Source organism: Sprattus sprattus (assembly GCF_963457725.1).
Source record: "Sprattus sprattus genome assembly, chromosome: 17".
In the NCBI taxonomy this organism is placed as follows: Eukaryota; Metazoa; Chordata; class Actinopteri; order Clupeiformes; family Clupeidae; genus Sprattus; species Sprattus sprattus.
Genome location: NC_137915.1, coordinates 17,593,325 through 17,609,972, shown reverse-complemented (window position 1 = coordinate 17,609,972; position 16,648 = coordinate 17,593,325). Strand labels below are relative to the sequence as shown.

General features: G+C 43.9%; 1 long non-coding RNA gene across 2 annotated transcripts; it reads right to left on the bottom strand.

Annotated features, from left to right (window-relative positions):
- Positions 1–4,875: 4,875 nt before the first annotated feature.
- Positions 4,876–7,581, bottom strand: LOC308377924. 2 transcript variants are annotated; one of them, XR_013968960.1, is made up of 2 exons: positions 7,450–7,581; positions 4,876–5,428 (listed from the first exon to the last, which is right to left on the bottom strand). It is a non-coding gene; the product is annotated as an uncharacterized lncRNA (long non-coding RNA). The 2 variants fall into 2 exon arrangements; XR_013968961.1 differs by having other exon boundaries at positions 7,405–7,565.
- Between the last annotated feature and the right edge of the window lie 9,067 nt (positions 7,582–16,648).

The following is a 16,648-nucleotide window of genomic DNA, read 5'->3' as shown; positions in this document are numbered from 1 at the left end:
CTGGTTGGGAATACAGTTGTTGAAAGTGCTTATTGTAATGTATGGCTAAACAGGGGAATTTTTTGTGTGCTTTCTTTGGGCTTTATATATCATTATGTATATCCGCTAAGTATCTGCTTGTTGGCGTCATATCCCTGTGAATCGCAGTATACTGACATAGATACATTAAATAGCCATACGTTCATATTATATTGTCCTTAGTTACATTTCAGGAAGTGAAGAATTCATCTCAGAGGTCATTAGTTCATTCTAATTAGTACCACATAATTACCCAAACAGACACAGCTAGTGGTTGCTTGATTAGTGTGAGAATTTCCCAAGATCTTTCACTGCTCAACGCAAAATATTTATGGACACCAATTCAGGGAATTCTCACAGGCCTTCTCATGTGAAAGGTCACAATTTAGGTATTTTGATGTCAGTTAAATAGTTGTTTCTGTTAGTTACTGAGATTTCTTTGGGGAAAACACACCTTGGTTGTTGAAGACCAGTGAAGGTATGCTGTTTTACTGTGTTACAGTCATGTGGCGATGATGTCTCTGGAACGTTCTTGCTTCATACTTGACCAATCTCTACAGAACTTAAACTACTGTAGAGCCCCAATGCACTGCACCCAGCAGTGGGAAGCGACTCTTTAATTGGACAAGGTTGTTTACTGTGGGGAGATTTAGCTTGCCATTCCGTGGAGGACTTGTAAAAGGAATAGCCCCTGAAGTTTCTGATTAAGAATATGGTTCATTTAGCTGATAGCTTCTCACAGTTGTCCCCCACATCCTAATCATCACGCATAACTGTACTTTCACAGTATTACAACAATCAGTGTTTACTTCATATTGTCCCTAATTTGCCTTTATTAAACTGATAAAACGCTAACACATTAAACACATTTGCCACTGTGATGAAAATGTAGGGTTATTGCATTTTATGATTTTAACATTATTCAGGCAGGCAATTTTTCATTTAAATAAGATGGGCTCTGCCATTATTTCATAATTATTGTAGCAATTTTTCCATGCAAAAGAGGGTCACTTTCCTAACTCAGCAAAGACGTATCCCTATTAAACTAATTTGCCTACATGCAAATTTTTGTCATTTTTACCTCATTAACTATTTATCATTAGACATGAAAAAAATGTATTCATGAAAGCAAGGAGAGCCGAGCTGAAACTAATATTTTGCAACTCTAATGATTTTTTGCATCCTTAATTAGATAGAATAAGGTTGATATGATTAGGTCAGGATGTAGTGTTTTTCATTAAAAATACATTTCAGAAACTGTATTCCAAATGTGCCCTTGCAATTAAATAATGAGTCTGATGAACTCCTTATTATGGACCCAATTAATATAGGAGAGAAAGGCATAATTTTCATAACAATGGGCCACAAGGCTTTCATTAACCAAAGGAGAAGGGGGAGAAGAATTAGGACAAAAACAAAGCCACACTTACTCATGTAGTGAAGGACGTTAGCACCTTCCCAACATGTGTAGTCCACCTGTATAGACCAACCAGACTCGTGGTCAAACAGCATGACACCATGTTTTGTCTGTGAAGTCAACAACTAAGTCCACAGATCAAGTAGCACTGGCTATCAATAGATGATGCAAGTTCTTGGGAAACATGTTTTACGCGTATACAAATATATCAGGGAATGCAAGTCTTATTTCACTGACCAGGACACAGTTAAAAAATAGTTTTGACATACCGGCTAAAAACTCAGGCAGGCAATTCAGTCTTAATGATTATACCTAGTTGCCTGTGAGACAGTGAGAAATTGTTTCATGATTCTATCTGTTCATGTTGTCAGTGTTAGTTTTCAAGCAGTCTGTGCCTTAACTCGTCTTAAAAGTTTCTATAGTGTTAGCTTCACATTAGACTCCAAGGTACTGCACAGAACTATGTGTTTTAATGAAAGCAACTATTTAACCCTCCTGGAAATGCAAGCGACTGACATGTACAAAAGATCAAAGAGAAGACCTGTGTGCATATCCCTACAGAACATTTGGGCATGGGGCGTTCAGATCTAAAATCCTGTGGCCATATATTTTGTCTTTGTTTTCTTAAGCCTCTACATGTGTGAAGGTAATGAGAGTCGTAGAGCACAGCATGTGCCAAAACTATTCTCATCCTGCGGTATCTCCCACTACTTGAGCCTGATGCATTTGTTTCCCTCAAGCTGAAGAACAATACAATAAAAAAGGAGGATTCTACATTCAATAACACATCTCCAAATGGTCTATTATTGTCAAACTTGTGAATTTCACAGGGCTAGCGTAAATCCTAATCTGATTTCTTTCTCCCTTCTCCAATTAACTTTACATTATGGCTCACTGTCTCCCAGGCCATGTGATGAGTGCTGTTGCAGGTAGCTTTAACATCCCATCGAGCAGTGTTGAAACGAACGACTTGTAATAATATTATGCATTTATCTGTCAGGTTCTATAATCCTTTTTTTTTACCAAAACATTTGGCATGTCTTTGTGTCGGTGGCTATGGAATTATATTTCAAATCTGCCACAGCATGCCTTCTGGAGTTATACGTAGTCAAAGTTAAATGGATCTGCCTCTCATCTGGGTTGAAAGGGACACAAGTTGAGATGATCTATGCTACTCTTGTTTCATTTTAGCTTTCACAACTTGCGTTTAGCATGAACTGCTGAGCTTAAGCGAAAAGAGTTGGAGGTACCAAATCATACAGGGTCCTTGTAATGAGCACATTAATTATGTAGAGGCAGTGATGCAGATGGACCTAATTAATTGTCTGCCATCACCTCCTTGATTACTGTACCTGGAAGGGAGGTGTTCATTGCTGTAATACTTAAGCAGGTATGCAAACTGTTTTGTCAGAGGGCCGTGACAGTGACAGAAGAGGGGGCTGGTTAGCAGTAATCTTCGCCGTAATTCACAGGAAGTTTGGGTGACATTGCGTTAATGGGAGCCCATTGGCCCCGGAGATGTTTTCGCAATGGAGATCGCGTTGAGATTTGTGCGCCGTCGAACCGTTTGTCTCCCCACCACTGCTGCCACCGCCACGTGTCTCCATAATGTGTGACCACAGGGCAAAATTTGGGAACACCCAAGGTGCTTCGGTTAAAAAAAATTAAAAATGTAAAAAAATAAAAAACTGACAGGCGGCAAACCTGTCGCGGGGGGCATTACGGGGGGGGGGGTCACAGATTGGGACTCTAATGATGTGCAGGCTGTGTGGGCTCATTTTCTTTTCCCCCAAGAAGCCTCAGCACTTTAATTTTTTTTGTTTCTTCTTCCTTTTTGTTTCTTGTTCCCTCTTTTTTCCACTTTCTCGTTCATCACCGCTTTTGTCTGCGAAGGGAACAATAGACAGTAGACTCTACTATTAGTCTGTGTCTACACTGCTAATATTTTTTACTTTAGATGTTACTGATACCTATTCTATTATACAGAAAAAAACATTGACTTATTCCCACATAGTCTTTCCTTATCGTTACCTGTGTAGCTAGACAAGGTAGTAAGGGTATAATGGTTGTAAACTATTTCTCACCTACATTTACACATTTACCCTGTAGGTGGGGAACGTGTGTGTACCAGTAGCATATGCTAACACTCCAAGAGAGTGATTCCCTATGAGTGACTCCATCACCACCACGGGAGACAGTTTCAGGGAGGGCTCACACCCCATGACGGGATGACCCTGTCAAGGGAAAACAATGGACCTAAAAGCCCCCATGAACAACAGGAACCCAAAACAGGAACCCAAACACAGGGGTGGGACTGCTTCCCCTAACAGAGGGGGTCAGGGGAGGGTGGCACCTGCATCACCCATCACCCATCACCCATCACCCATAACCCCCCCCCCCACCACTTGCTCACACACACACACCCACACACACACACACACACACACCACTACTTCCACACTCCAACCCTGCTGTGTTGCATGTGAGGGGGTTGTGTGCGGACACATTAGAAACGGGAGCAGCTTCTTCAATTACAGGGGGCTATTAGTGGACAGTGCAGTAAGCCTGAATGGCATGGCCCGGGGCTAGAGGCATGGGGAGAGCCGTGGCCGCATTAGGGAGCTCAATATGAGATTTGACTGCGAAGGGGACAGGCCTGGGTTGGTGAAAAGGTCACAGACGTTTTGGTGGGCAGTAATGTGTGAAAGCTGTGATGGCACACCGTGGTTAAAAATGGGGTTTGGGGGGGGGGGGGGGGGGTTTGGGGGGGGGGGGGGGGGTAGTCGTCGTACCGCCCCCCTCAGGTTGAGGCAGACCTGTCGGCCTTTGTTAGCACCTCAGTGACCCCAGGCCCTCCTCAGGGCAACCTGCTCACGGAGGTCACAGGTGAAGAGATTTCTCGATGCATTGTTGGAAATAAGGCTTTTCATTGCCTTTTAGTCAGAGATGATCAGAAAAATGAATTGTTGATATGGAAGCAACTTACTCAATCAAAATACTTAATGTAATAGTTAGGAATGATTTCGATATGGCATGTTATCCACTGCAACATGCCCATTGTTTGAAATATATTAACACAGTGTTAACACAACAACATCTGTCCTGCATGAACATGCATTAGGTAATTCACACGGAGTTTAGTACAAAGTAAACTCCTCGCTTGTCCAAGGTCCTAGGATTATAGCCTGTTATACTTAACATACATAATCTCTCATCTCAAAGAAAATATAGATTACAAAAAAAGAACAGCTAACGGCTACAGAATCCCTTCAGCTGCAGCGTAGCACATTCACAGGATTGTATGGACATATAATTACAGGGAGTGTCAGGGGCCTGCCCATTCTGTCCTTCACTTTTTAATCCAGGAACAGGATATTACTGTAAAACCCCTATCGAGGATAGAGCTCAAACTGGGATCAGGTGGGTGATTTTGAACAGACACATACATAGATAGATAGATAGATAGAAAGATAGATAGATAGATACACACATATACATATATATACATATACATATTTAGATTTATTCATATTTTAGCCCATAATGATGACCAGATTAGCCTGGGGAGGAGATTCTGATCTTGGATCAGTAGTTAGTGGGACCTCATCTCCCCCTCTCCACACTCCAGCCCTGGAGAGTGGCCAAGAGTGCAGAGGAAGCACCCTTTGATTCACAACGGGCCTCTGAGTGTCACACGCGGAGAAGAATGAAAATATCGTCCAACTGATTGTTTTCCGATGTGGTGTTTTACTTTTCTTCCCTCTCTCTCCTTCTTTCTCTTGCTGTTGCTCTCCCTCCATTCTCATACATGCGCGCGAAAAACGGACGATGGGACTTTTCTTTTAATTTCATCGTAATATGTTGCATGCCTTGTCAGCTGTCAAAACACATCCAGCTGGAAGCCACAAAATTGGGTCCACATGTTCCTCTGAGCAAAGGCCTGCTCTTTTGCACCCCGTCTCCTATGGATTCCCGGTGCTTTTCACTTGCCATCTGTAATGCAAAACAGAAGGTACAAATTGGACTGTCGACCAGTAAGTGAGCAGTTTTTTAGTGGCTCGTCGAGCAAATGAGATTTTTTAAAGAGAATACATCTTGCTCCCTGTGTTTTTTCCCCCAGTTCTTTTTTTGTCCAGCTTAATGCAACTACATCCACTTGGGCTCAATTTTTTTGCAAAGGGGAAATGATGTTTAACCAATGGCGGCTGACAGAGGTAAATGCGGTGGATTGCATCCTGTGTCTTACAGTAATTAACCTAAATCCAAGGGTGCAAACACTGCCCCAGTGCCGTTCCACCATCATCAGAGCAGAGAGATTCCTGGTGATTCAGCACAGATTAGGGACAACACAGGATGTTGGAGTTCTTAAGGCCTAATGCTCACAGTAATGTGTGTGAGACAAACATCTAAGCCGTAACATGAGAGCTATTCCCAACAACCATTCTTCATTCTTACATTTTAACAACAACAACAACAACAGCAGCAACAGCAACAACACTTTCTATCTAAATTCAGATCTGTATTCCCTCACTTCTTAGCCACAGCTGTATGTGCCCAAGCTTGTTGATGGATAACATTCACTAGTGTATAAAACATCCGCTTTTGGTTAGTCTTCCCGAGAAGCAACACCTACATACCATACATCGAACTCCTTATCCACCCAATCTCTTCGTCTTTTTCATTCACATCTTCTCTGACCCTTAGAGTTTGTGACCTTGGCTCAATGCAATGCCCGAAGGGACAGGACTGTTGATTATGACAGGTGTCACGTCTTGAATGGGGGACATGCCAAGGAGCAGTTGATGAGGTTTTTAATCTTATCACTATCATGACCTTACAGATAGCCTGATGTTAAGAAAGGTCAAACAAATATTCCATCTCCATTTTACATCAGATGGCAAAAGCTTATGGTCTTGAATAAATAACTCTTAGCATGTAAGTAAGTGGCTTAACATTACAACATCTGTAAGTAAATGTACAGTATATTTGTATCTCTGTAGCATGCTTAATAAAGAACTCTAGTAGCATTATTGAAAAATTGTAAGGGAAGAACAACTGCTTCTTTTTTATCATTCTTTTAATTATATCATGTTTTTTTTTTTTTTACTAGTTCACCTCAAGGAAAATATATATAATTGAGAATCCTCTCTGTGGTTTTTCTCTTAAGAGAAGCCCCTTAAGTTCTATTAACAGTAGAATTATTACAAAGATTATTTTATGTCAGCTTTATCACTTCAAATTTGAAATCTTTTTCACTAACAAAAACTTTTTTCTTGAGGAAAACGTTCCCTTTAGACCCTTTAGGTATTTTTAAAGAACCTATGGAACCTTCTAAAAGTTTTTCTAAGAAAGTACTGCCCAGCAGGGCTTTGCAAAATGAACTTGTAATTTAGATCCTGAAGCCACTTGTGTCTTAGCAGGCCGGAGATCTGAGATCGGGAACACAATGGCTGAAAAGAGAACTCCAGATCCTAAGCCTTAGCCCTCAGCCCATCAAAACAAACCTCGAAAAAACGGATCTCTTCAAGGCATCAGTGGTTCACGCGCCGTACAAAGTGAAGGATCCATTCTTCAGAGTTGCTTATGGATTAAATTGGCTTATTTGCAGTGGATAAAGGAAGATTAGTGACAGCAAATTATGCAGATTCCCTTCCAAGATTATCTAACGCAAGATACCATCACCAGTTAAACTCCCAAGTCATCCTATTTATTTTTACTGTAAATACTTGGCCTTGTTTGTTTGCTTCCCCTCCACCCCCTCTGGGAAATCACTGTTAAAAATTGCCATCTTAACTGCCGAATATATATATATATATTGCTGTTAGATTTCTTTTCTACTCCAATTATACTACTAAAAGAGATATGGGTCGTATACAGGAGTTGATTCATAACCGCTCTTAATGTATGATAACGAGGCAGAGCAGACCGTAACAGGAATATATGACCTTCAGTAAACAACGATTTGTTACCCAGCTGTAATTCGAAACAGTTGACTGTCGTTCCCGACTCCGTACCATGGGCAGATATGTGGCCGAGCAGAGGCCAAAACGTTCCGAAGTCACAATGGAGACGTAATTCGGGCCATCTTCAGCCTGTCCTAATTGTGCACGAGCAACATGCTCAACGTCCTCTCGCTTGTGTGCGTGGAGACGATACAATAATAGCAGATCTATTTCCATTTTAATGGCTTGGCTTGGCTTGGCTTGTCCTGCGTAGCCATGCGTTGTTGGCGCGCCAGCGATTGGGGGTGGGGGTGGGGTGTTTGGGAGGTTACAGAGGCTGCCTCTGCAGCACACGGCAGCACACGCTGGTCTGTCCCTGTGCACACTGCTGCCTCTCAGACAGGAACAGGCCTTGAAATGCAGCCAGCTGTGTGTGTGTGTGTGTGCGTGTGTGTGTGTGTGTGTGTGTATGCGCATGTGTGCACATGTGCTGCTTGCTGAACTGTGCTTGAGTGTGGCTGACTGAGCTGTGTGTGTGTTTGTGTGTGTGTGTTTGTATGTGCCTGCATATGTGTGTGTACATCCATGTGTATGTGTGTGTGTGTGTGTGTGTGTGACCGGCCACTGCACAGACAGCCATTGAGGAGGCTTCCCTACCCAGTCACAGATGCCCACAGGCAATATGAGTGTGTCTGTGTGGATGCATGTCTGTGTGTGTGTGTGTGTGTGTGTGTGTGTGTGTGTGTGTGTGCGTGTGTGTGTGTGTGTGTGTGTGTGTGTGTGTGTGGAGGGGTGGGGGGGTGATTGTGTGTGTTTATGCGTTTATGTATATGCGAATGCATTTGTTCTTGTTTATGTAAATTGTGTGGCCCCTAAATTGTAAGCTTAGTTTATTTGTGTGTGTGTGTATGCCCTCACAGTAGTCTGCATGACTGTTTATGGTCCATGGTATACATTTGTGTGTATGTATGTATATTTACTTCAAATGTGTCTGCGTTGGGTGCCTGTGTCTGAAAATACGTGTGAGTGTGTGTGTCACTTGTTTCTGTTATGGGCTATGTTCTGTGTTACTGTGTGTTATTGGCTTCTCTTGGCCCTTTCTTAGCCATCTCCGAGCCCTGTGTTTGTGTGTGTGTGGTGTGTGTGTGTGCGCGTACGCGTATGTGTGCATGTGAACATGTGTGAGTCTGTTTGTGTGTGTGAATGTGCCCTTGTTACTAGTTTGATGGCTCCACTTGGCCCTCTCTCAGCCATCTCAGAGCCCTGTGTGTGTGTGTGTTTGTGTGTGTGTGTGTGTGTGTGTGTGTGTGTGTTGGGGCTCCTTGGACCCTGGGATTAGAGGGGCGCAAGCTGCCACCGCTGCCTAGCTGCTCCGGCACTGTTGCTGCCCATCTTCCCTGGGCCGGGGCTTCCATGTGCGACTGACACATAAATAACCCAGGCTGTCCGCCACCCAGGTAAATTCAAATGCACCTGTCAACGTGATGAAGCACTCGCCCGCAGGGAAGCATTGTTTACATTTTCACTCCACTCTTTGCAAAAAGAGAGATTGTAATTATTTTCCCACTGTAAATTAAAGCCAAGTGGGACAGAAAGCTGAAAACCCAAAGGATCCGTGGTGGAACGGCAGCAGCTCTATATAAATTGCGTTCGGGGAGGAGGAAGTGGGTGGGTGGTACTGAACAGGAAGGTCAGCAGCTTTTTGTCTTGATGAAAAGAAAAACTGGGGAGTAAAAAAAAGCAGATAAGAAAAGGGAGAGGTGGAGGCAGAGGTGAAGATCTCATACAGGCACAGGCGGCACATGCACATAGGCACGCACGCGCACACACACACACACACACACACACACACACACACACACAAACACACACATACACATACACACACACACACACACACACACACACACACACACACACACACACACACACACACACACACACACACACACACAGTTGACTTGGCTGTTGTTCATTACACACAAGATATTCAGCCAAGTGGAATACATTTCACATTTCATACATAATAATGTGCCAAAATTGCCTTGCATTATTTGTCATCCCAGTGACTTGAGAAAGGCAAGGAGAGAAAAATAGAGAGACAGCGAGAGAGATTTAATTAGTCCAAAGGAGCATGCAAATGGAAGGTAAAATTAGAGTGAAAAGGGAGAGCTGGATCTGGATGAGTCTGCTTGGTAATGATGGCGCTCACTCTCGTCTGGATCAATCACACAGCTGATTTGGCCTGCTACATCGGTGCATAGGCTCTCCTGTCCCTCCGTCTCTCGGTTTCTCTCTCTTTCCCCCTCTCTCTCATTTATCTCTTTCTCTCTTTTGCTTGCTCTTTGGCAGTGTTGTTTAGTAACATGTCATCTGTTACCATTATAGCCCAATGTCGTAAGCATGACATAACATACAGTGAGCCTAATATACTGAGATAGATCTAACCCACCCACATATATAATCTTACAGTCGCAGGGCCCAATAAGGACAGATTTGTCCTTCAGTGCCTATACATGATATGTGATATGTGGCTATTATGGTGTTTATTATGTCTAGCTTATAAGTGGCTGTGAGGAACTGGCAGCACAAATAAACAGGATGTTCAGTATGTAACAGTCAAGGTCAGACTGTTGCATACAGTTGCATTTTGAGCTCTGAACAGAGTAGACTATTATCCTTTGGAAGGTATCTTTTACTTTAGAGTGTGATTGGCCTCTTTTTTGGTTATTAGTTGTACGTTTTTTATTCTTTTTTTAGATAAGTATGTGGGTCAGTTTTTAAAATGACACAGACGCAGCAGACACGATATCTTTTCACTAGTAACCCATGTAGTCTTGCTGCTTTCAGTCTACATCTCCAACCCATTTGGATGTTTAGCTATAACAGCCTGGTATTAATACACAAATGCATAGTACTCCATTTTGAAACAAACAAGCTCTCTCTGTTACATTAAGAAAGCATGGAGCGCTGGTGCACACCCACACTTAAATATTGCGCTTATCGAATTTGGGATATCCATTTTTGCAAACATGGAGACGTGTAATCACATTTGCTTTCATGCAGGCACACACTCCCTTGAAAAGCACTGGTGCGGTGGCTTCTGGTTGATCCGCACTTCCTGGATCTTGGCCTGTCTGTGCGTTTGCCGTAACGTCTGCAAATCCTGAATTTATGGCCGGGCACGGAGACATGGTTTGATGTTTATAGTCCTCGAAAAAAGGTAATGGTTGTCTCTCCTGATGCAAGTAAAGAGACTGATATGGACTATATCAGATTTCTAAATACAGACGTCAACAATAAATCGGGGCTAGATTGGTTGGAATTAGGTTAGCTCACTTTGAATGCTATCAGCTTAACCCACAGCTGGTCTCCCTGAGAACACCCAGGCATTGAATCTAAATCAGTCACTTAGTGCTATCCGATGGAACAATGGGGCAAAGAAAGCACTCAGTCGCGCTCACGAGAGCCAAGCAAACACCCGACCAAGGCTTCTTTTATTTCCTCATTGCATTTCATAAATGATTCAAAAGGAGAGCCATGATGCAATGTATGAAATGTTATCTCAAAATGGCGCATCGTTGTCACGGAACCCTGTTTATGCATTTGTCTCATTTTCGTCAAAGAAATTTCACATGCAGATTAGTGTGTAACTAGCTTGCTGAAAAACAACCACAAGAGCAGATTTAGTATGTGCAGAAAAGGGGGATGACACTCATTAGGCAACACCTGTTACATTTACTGAACTGCCATTGCATAAGAGCTCATCTTAAATAATCTCGTCTTTGTGGTGCCGATATGCGTAATGCTGTGTCTAAGAGAGCCAACCACACTAGTCAAAATGTACTCACGCTATTAACGATGAAGTAGTATTAGGTTAAGTGGAGTTAGCTGTGTATTTCACGAGAGCAAATCACACTAGTTAAAATGTACTCATGCTATTGGCGACGAAGTAGTATTAGGTCAAGTGGAGGTAGGAAAATCTTTCATGATTACTTTGTGATGGCTTCTCAGCTCTCCTTTGACGACTCACAAAGAAGTCCTTCACTCGAGGCTGTCTGTATTCAAGAAGTGTCTAATTACGTGCTGTAATGGCTCTCGTGCTCTTTAACGACCGCGAGTTGTGTTTAGCCAACAGTCTAAGTAGTTAAAGAAATCACGACACGGGGTATACACAAAAATTAAGTCTCTCCTTCAACGTGACCCTGCCTCATAGCCTTCCCCCCTCATTGAGCTGCCTTTGTTTTTCCAGACGAATCGTAATTACGGAACCAATTAGGGGGTCACCTTGAGTTTATAAACTCGGCAGCGGCCTGAAAAACTTCCTGGTGCCTTTCACCCAGACTGAACCTGTCGAAGGCAGTAACACACGGAGAGCGAGAGAGAGAGAGAGAGAGAGAGAGAGAGAGAGAGAGAGAGAGAGAGAGAGAGAGTGAATCATGCTGTAATTAGGTCCCTACCCTGTTCCTGGCAGAGGCTGGGCCTGCCCTGTCCTGCCTGCCTGCTTGCATGCTTCCTCCTCGATCATGGAGGCAGGCCCCCCAAAAAAATCTGTTTCCCATCTCAGAGGATGAGTCCCATCCCAGGAGACTGGCTGTGGAGCGCATCTGGGCCCGATCGGGCGACGCTCTGCCAGCTCAGGGCCACATCCTTTCAAGAGGCAGTTGTTATCTGGGTGCTTTTTTGGTGTTCAGGCGCCGGCGTCCCGTATAAATCTCTCCTTGGTTTTTGTAGGCCTGGAAGACCCCAGGTCTCTCAGGATGAGTTATTTTAGACTGGCCAGGATAGTCAGTGGTCCTGGCCTGTTCTTTGCACTCACTGTTTATTTTTAAATGCTGCTAAGTCTGTTCAAATCAGGATCACAAGAACTTCTCTCTCTCTCTCGCTCTCTCTCTCTCGCTATTTCTCAGTCTCTCTCTTGCTCTCGCTTTCTCTCTCTCTCCCTATCTTGTCTCTCTGTCTCTCTCTCTCTCATCATGCATGTCTGTCTTCATGTGGCACATTACGTGATTAAGACTGTGTCCGCACCGTGTTCTAATGCGGCTCATGCATATTCACTAGGCTGTTGCGTGCATGTGCATGTGTATGTGTGTGCATGTGTTTGTGTGTGCATGTGAGCGTCCGTGCATGCATGTCTGTTGCATTTGCATGTGTTTTTCGGTGCACCTGGCTAGAGGTCAGAGTGACTGCGGAGTGTGCCACGTGATGGAGCTGGCACCGCGCTGGCCTCTGAAAGCAGCCCCAGCCTCGGCATATCGGACAGAGGCACCGCGATCTTCACACATCGATGCCTCTGCATTCCATGACCTATATAACATGTTACACGCTCCGCTTGCCTCCTGTGTTTCTCCTAATAGAGCGAGGCACTGCATTACAGGTACAGTGTGAGCGCCGGCATGCATAAACAACAACACCGCCCGCCAACGCAACCTGATCTCTTACCTGCTGCAACGTTACTCCATATTAGTTTTAAGTCAGCGCTCAGAAGATAGATGGGTCACCAGTTTTGCTTTTTGGGGGTGTTCTTCCAGTGAGCCCATAATCATGAGCTTTTTATTAATGGAGCTCAGGACAAGCCTAAGAATGCCAGAGTGCTTTGGAAAAGGTCAGCGAGGGGTGAATAATTCAGAAATTTGATCCCCTGCATTCTTGACTTTTTACTAAAGTGAGTTCAGCCAGAAATGCTAAAGTGCAGGGCAAATTAAAGAGGATTACTGTCAACTGTTTTGGTTTGATTCTTTGAGAGTGCTAAGCTGTGGTCATAGGTAGGGCCAGGTAATTGCGTCGAAGTGAGCATTTGTGCAAATATGCATTGCTAACGCTATTGCTGCCTTTTAATCACAGGAGTGAACACCCATCCCCTTTGCACCCAGACACACACACACACACACACACACACACACGTTATTATGAGCTTCTCTCTCACTGTCCTCTTTCTCTTTTTGTCTTCCTCCCTTCATCCCTGTACCCTTTCAGTCACAGAAACACACACACACTCACACACACATACACACACACACACACACACATACACACACACTCAAACATGCACATACAGAAACACAAACACATGGAGGAAATGCATACATGCACACATGCACGATGCCTCTGTTTTAGCCTCTCTCCCTCTTTGGGTGTTGACAGGCTCCATTAGCTCATTAAATTGCTGTGTGTGTGTGTGTTGGGTTGGGATGGGAGGAGGTGGGTCTGAGAGGATGGTGGCTTGTGGTTGTGTTAATGTAATGTAATGTAATGTAATGGGTGGGCGGCGGGATATCTGTCTCACTAGGTGGCAGTGTACGACTACATCTGGACGGAGGAGGAGCCTGGAGCAGTGAGGGTGGGGGCGGACCCCCCCGGGGGTACGCCTGCAGGCGAAGGCGGCGGTGAGCGCAGCACCCATGTGTCCATCTCCACACTGCACCTGAGCGGCCTTAGACAGCGCTACAGGCACTTCCTTAGACAGCCCAACGGAGCCATCGTGGAGGTGGGCAGCTTCGTTTAGCTGTTTCTCTCTTTATTATCTGTCTGTCTGTCTGTCTGTCTGTCTGTCCATGCATCCGTCCATTCGTCTGTCTGTCTACCACTATATCTATCCCCTCTTATTTCTACCATGTTTCCATGGTACGGTGTATTCCTTCTTTGCTCTCAACCCTCAGTCCCACTGTCTTTAAATCTGCCTTGCTCTCAGTGCCCCTCCATCTACTTATCCTTTATTTGTCATTATTTGTCATCCCTCTGTCTTTGTTTGTTTAAACCGATGCCTTCTTTGTCTTTATCTTGTTCTGTTCTTGAAAATATTAGTAAAGCTAAGAATCAGCTTATAATGTAAATGAGCTGTATCAAAGACATTCATGTTTTAAAGCAATTTGGTTGAACTATTGTATGTAAGACAGAAGGATCATGACCATACACAGTGCGTGATGCATGCAGAGGAAATATCAACATCAGATCTGGCCCTGATTTGGCCCGACTAAGGGCTTGATCCAACCCAGAGGCTGTTGCAAACTAGAGGGTTGACAAACAACCAGACCCACAAGGACAGGAGGACGCAGACACTAGTGTACATGTCCTAATGCACACACACATACACACACATAAAACTCAGAAAAAAGAATCCCAGACACACATACTCCCTCCGTTTCCTGAGGCACTTCTACCATGGACAGCAAGGAGAACCACAGTTCACTCCAATGGTGATCCTCACACACATCCTCACACTAATTCCCACTCTCTTTTTTGCTTCGTCTAGGAAATCTTAACTGGGATGCGTTCGCTAATGCTCACTGTGTTCCCCCTGCCTGCCGCTTCACACATTACCGCATGCAGTCAGGCAGCAGCGAGCAGACTGCTGCCCAGATTGCCGTCTAATTAAATGTACCACTGATTTCGCTCGCTAACAACTGCTAGCACATGAATTAACTCCCATCCCCCGAGAGCAACCTGGATTGTCCCAACAAAATTAATATTTTAAACTTCCACGTCAAAAACAACGGGGAAAAAAACACAGATTTGTACAGAGCACGTCAACGGCTAGCTCCCAGGCAGAGCCGTTACCTAATGGCAACTCAAGCTTGTTGTTTGACTGATGAGCATTGGTCTGAACACACAGCATATTTATCAGTCACAAGATGGGCGGCATACGGATTCTACCCGCAAGTGTGCCGCACACTCTCATTTCAAAATAAGGTGATTTTGTTGTTAATGGGCTAAGAAACAGGCCTAGAGTGTAAAAACACACAACCAGAAGAGTCGACGCCTTCGATTCATCAACCCCCAGCATCCTTTGTCATTCTGATTTATTCACTGTGTGTCCTGGGTTTCGTGTGGAGGAATCTCATATCCGCTGAAATGTAAAAAGTGAAACATTGGGCTCCCATGCTATCTGCGTAGCCTCCGTCTGGCCTGGCTGTAAAACAGTGTCATTTCTGCGACGCTCAGCAGTGTGGAATGTCACGCGGTGTCAAGGCTTGCGTGACGGGAGGGCGCCGCAACGCGGGGTGACGCGTGAAAGACGCTGATGGCAGCCGTGTCTGCGCACCCCGAGCGACGGTGACAGTAATGCCCGCATAGACTCACTCACTCACAACACACACATACACACATAAAGACACAGAACGCCCACCTCCTTAATATGGTGATATATAGCCAGACCTCTTTACATATTTAAACTGATTTCTTTCCATGCCTTTACATATCTATAGACATACTGTTTTCAGGTAGAGTGATACATCTAAGAATATCCAAAGGGCTTCCCCAACACTCAGGAGCACGCTTGAGATGATTTTATTAATGTTTTCTATAATTCTGCAAGCAATATGCTGCGTAGTGGTCTGTATACAAACTGGGCTACAGATTCAAGGTGACAGCTCCTAGGAGAGGACTTGTACTGAGGCAGTAATGCCCCTTAACCAAAAAAAGAATCAAGGCTGTGGGATCTTAGGACAACACATTACCTTTAAATAGAAAAAAAAACACTTCATGGCATTTTTTGTTTTGTTTGTTGTTCGAAAATTTAAAAAAATGATATTATGGTAGTGTTTTTTGTCAGCATTGATGGAAAAATTCTCACAGGTCCAGTATTTGTGTTGTTTATCTAAAGGATGAGAATCAAGTGTTCAGCCAAACGCTTATCTATGTCTTAAGGATGTGTTAAGGATTAATGTATCTACTTAAGTGGTTGTCCTTTTGTCTCGTGGGCATGTATTGACTAATGGATCACATCTACCAAAACACAAGCCCATGCCACTTTGCTTTTGCAGAAGTATGATAGTGCTTTTCCAAACTGCAATCAAGAGCAAATGGTGCTGAATTCTAAACATACAAGACTAAACAAATGTGATTCAAGAGACAGCCTAAAACCTCCATCAAGAGAGAATATGCCGTCTAAGAAAAATACATAAATGGCAGGAATGGTGTAATCAAAAGCAATACTCTGACTGCCGACGGATGTGGAAAATAAGCCACAGAAGACTGAGGAACTTGGAAATGCTCAAAGTTTATTTAAACAGATGTGTTATCCGGTTCCAAATGACAATGGATAACAGTTTCTGGATAATGCGACACTGCTAACTTCAAAGACGGCCAGCAAAACAGCTTCATCTGTGGAAACAAGATGGCATGGGACATAAACGCAGGCGTGTTCATTACCCTCCATAGTAAAACGGCGCTGGCTTTATATGTGTCTGTGGCTTTTTCTCTCGGGCTACCAGTGAAATGTCCTCGGCCCTAAAAACGCGGGTCTAGCCAACTGTGTTGTATCATCTCGCCT